General features: G+C 35.4%; 1 long non-coding RNA gene across 2 annotated transcripts in view; it reads left to right on the plus strand.

The window, feature by feature from the left end:
- The first annotated feature begins 2665 nt into the window (after positions 1-2665).
- LOC107593361 (uncharacterized) overlaps positions 2666-4071 on the plus strand; it is a 17715-nt gene continuing 16309 nt past the window's right edge. For both annotated transcript variants that reach the window (XR_001610072.1, XR_001610071.1), the window contains exon 1: positions 2666-2880. This is a non-coding gene — a long non-coding RNA (uncharacterized lncRNA). The remainder of the gene's footprint in view (positions 2881-4071) is intronic.

Here is a 4071-nt window from a genome sequence, read left to right on the forward strand (position 1 = left end):
GTAGCCAGTGCAGAGACCGTAAAATTAGGGTATGATCATATTTTCTTGACCTGGTAAGGACTCTAGCCGCTGCATTTTGGACTACATGTAGCTTGTTTATTGAAGATGCGGGACAATCAACTAGCAGTGCATTACAATAGTCCAGTCTAGAGGTCATGAATGCATGAACTAGCTTTTATGCATCAGAAACAGGTAACATGTTTCGTAACTTGGCAATGTTTCTAAAATGGAAGAATGCTGTTTTTGTAACATGGGAAATATGATTTTCAAAAGACAAGTTGCTATCTAATATAACACCCAGATTGTAATTGATCTATGAGTATGTCATGATCTATAGTATTGAATGCAGCACTAAGATCAAGTAAAACTAGCAATGAGATACAGCCTTGGGTCTGAGCAAGAAGCAAGTAATTTGTCATTTTAACAAGTGCAGTTTCTGTGCTAATGGTGGGGCCTGAAACCTTACTGAAATTCTTCATAAAGATATTTTTTTTTGCAGGAAGGAGCACAATTGCACAGACACAACTTTTTCTAAAATTTTAGACATAAAAGGAAAATTTGAAATGGGTCTGTAATTTGCCAGTTCACTAGGATCTAGTTGTGGTTTCTTAATAAGAGGCTTAATAACCGCCAGCTTGAATGGTTTTGGGACGTGACCTAAAGACAACGACGAGTTAATAATATTGAGAAGCGGTTCTTCTGCTACAGGTAACAACTCTTTTAGTAATTTAGTGGATACAGGATCTAACAGACACGTTGTTGGTTTAGATGCAGTGTTAAGTTTATTTAGCTCTTCCTGTCCTATAGTTGCAAAGCACTGCAGTTTAACTTTTGGTGCGATGAATGAAGCTGAAGTATTATACGCTGTAGAATCTACATTTGTTATTGTATTTCTGATGTTATCTATTTTATCAGTGAAGAAATTCATAAAGTCATTACTATTAAACATTATTTGTGGATGAGTGTTTTTGTAAAGTGTTGAATGTGACAAATGTCTAAAAGCAGGTCAAATATAAAAATGTGATTTTGGTTGGAATACGAAAAACCCGAGGCTTTACAGGCCTTTAAAGTTCGGCAGTTAAAGAGTAATGACTTAAATGTTTAACCCAGTCAGGATTGAAAACAGATGTATATGACTTTCATCTTTCAGACGAATCCAGTCGGAGTTATATTAAAAATGGTCTTTGATCTTCCAAGCTAATGGCAGTCAACGGATGTTGCAGTGCATCAGTCCAAAAGAAGTGAAATAAAGTGCATCCATCCATAATAAAAAGTGAACAATGGCATCCTGTAGCGAATCGATGTGTTTTTGTAAGAAAAATAACCATATTTAAAACTTAATAATCAATTTAATCTAGCTTGCGCTCACTGTTGTACACGGAAGCAGCTCTGGACAGATGACGTATGGAGGTCGGCGTTGCGCATGCGCTGCTCAGAAGTGACGAACGCGGAAGCGCAGGGGAGAGATCAAAACAAAACAACGGTCACGAATTAGAAGTACAAAACGAGGGTTTGTAAGGAAGAATAATTTATTATGGATGGATGCGCTTTATTTAACTTCTTTTGGACTGATGAACTGCAACACCCGCTGACTGCCATTAAACAGCTTGGAAGATCAAAGACCATCTTTAATATAACTCAGGCTGGATTCATCTGAAAGAAGGAAGCCATATACGCCTAGGATGGCTTGAGGGTGAGTAAGTAATGAGCTAATTTTCATTTTTGGGTGAACAGATATAGGACCACTTCATCTTTCAACAAATGTTTCTTTGTGACTCTCCATGACACTGTGCCTCATTTACAAAACAAAATGCTCAGATCAATCTTCTGACACAAGCCGGGGTGTCATTAAAAATAAACTATCCACTTGTTCCTTACGCTGGGAAACCTTCTGTTTAAACCAAACGCGTCAAAGCGAACGTTCTTTCACTCCATTTGTATTAATGACAAACTTGAGCGAGTGGACTGTGTCAGAAAGCGAATGCACATCTATATTCTGTATCCAGTGTAGACAAGATACAATATAGCAGCAGTGATTGTCATTTCTATTTGCTTTTGACTCGTGATCATGTGTCAGCCATTAGCGGCTGAATGTTGATGTGTTCAGGGTTGTCAGGTCCAAGAAAAATTTCCAGCCCAAAGCTTACTCAAAACCCACTCCAAAAAAACTAAAACTAGCCCAATTTATGCCCTGTTCTATCACAGCTGACAGCTGCTTTATTCCATTAATGCACAAATAAACATGTTTAATTTTATTTATTCTGTTTTTCATTTTATTGAGACTTGTTTATATGTAATATGTGCAATTTTAATTACTGAATCTGTATTTTATTTTATTTTATTTTTTCTTATTCTCTTTTTTCAGTACTTTTCATGACAAATTTTCAAATTAGGGCTGGGCGATATGGCCAGAAATATTATGACAATATTTTTTTCCATATCATACTATATCAATATTTATCACAATATTCATTTACTATTGTTACGTCTTGAGACATATTGTGTATGTGTCTTGCTTTGCTGTTTCTCTCTCTCTCTTTCTTTCTCTTTTGTCATCCTTTCTTTCACAGGATTGGATACTACCAAAGTGATGTCCAGATCTGATTGGTGCTAATGGGACCAAGGAACAGCAATAAAAGGATCTGTTGTGCCTGAGGAGGGAGCTCTGATCAACTTGTGATTTCCTGTTGTTCCATTGCACATGTGCTATTGTGTGTTTGCTACAGTGTGTTGTCGCTGTTAGCTTGCCTGTTGATCTGCCTGTTGTGTGCAGTGTGAATTTTGGTTTTGAGTTGATAAGTTGTTGTCAATCTCATTTCCATTTTGTATATTTTGTAAAGTATTGTAAATACTCTTTTCCACACTTGGAAGCTGTAGGGGGTGAGTGCCATTTTCTTTTGTAAATATTGTTTTCTCCTGTTTTTCATTAGATAGGGAGTTAGGGTAACGTGTTGTATTTTTATTTTGTTTTTCTTTTGTTAGGGAATTTAGTCTTCTGTTAGGAGCTAGCTTGGTGTTTTGTTTGTTGTTTTGGCCTTTGCTCACCTCTGAAGTTGTGCTTTCACTCATGGTTCTGTAAATTAAATGTATAAAGGATCTTTGATTGTTAACGTCAGTTTATGTTGCGGCCTTACCCTAGACAGGGTCGTAACACTATTAATATGGAAGGAAATGCTTTGCACGTGTTTGTTAGACCTTGAGAATGAATGTAAACACAACTTTTTTTTTTAAGCCACCTTTTAATTTAGGGCCCCATGAAATCCATTTTATTTATTTTGTATTTTATAATACAAATTTATAATAAAAATTGTCAAATGAAATGCATTAATAAAACTTTAGCAGTTTAATCCAACTTTTAAAAAAAATCTTAAAATATAAGATAATATATAATTACTTTCCAACGAAACATTGCATTGTATATATTTTTTTTTTGTCAAATAAGATGCTGCACGACAAAACCTTATGTTTGATATAAAAACATGGATGAAAAAATATCAGTAATAGTATTATTACTTTGAGAAGTACATCATAGTATTATGTTTATGTTAAAATTTCGTCATGTTTGTTGTCAAGTGTTTCAACTGAAACGGTGAAAAGCTCTGAAGTGACTCTCGGAGAGGCTCTAGAGATGTGTTCATGTCCTCATTTAGTGAGACACAGATGCTGAAATCACTGAGCTTCACGTTTGTTTGAGTTTGCGTAGTAGTATAGACGAAACTACGCCACTCATTTAAACATAGACGCACAGAACATGCAGACTTATAAGCGGCATGCTTTTTACTGGCCGTTGTCATGTTTATTTCTGCTGTGTGAAAGCCTTAACATCTGCTGTGGGTGAAACTCACCTAATAGTCTGTGATGTGACATCCGTCTCTACATAATACACATTAGTAAAAGGACCTAGTTTCATTCAGATTTTTCTATATATGAACTAGTGCTGTCAAACGATTAATCGTGATTAATCGCGTCCAAAATAAAAGTGTTTGTTTACATATATGTATGTGTGCTGTGTATATTTATTATGTATATATAAATACACACACATGCATGTATATATTTCAGAATTTCAGA

This window comes from Sinocyclocheilus grahami, unplaced genomic scaffold (assembly GCF_001515645.1).
Source record: "Sinocyclocheilus grahami isolate Dianchi unplaced genomic scaffold, SAMN03320097.WGS_v1.1 scaffold169.1, whole genome shotgun sequence".
Classification (NCBI taxonomy): Eukaryota; Metazoa; Chordata; class Actinopteri; order Cypriniformes; family Cyprinidae; genus Sinocyclocheilus; species Sinocyclocheilus grahami.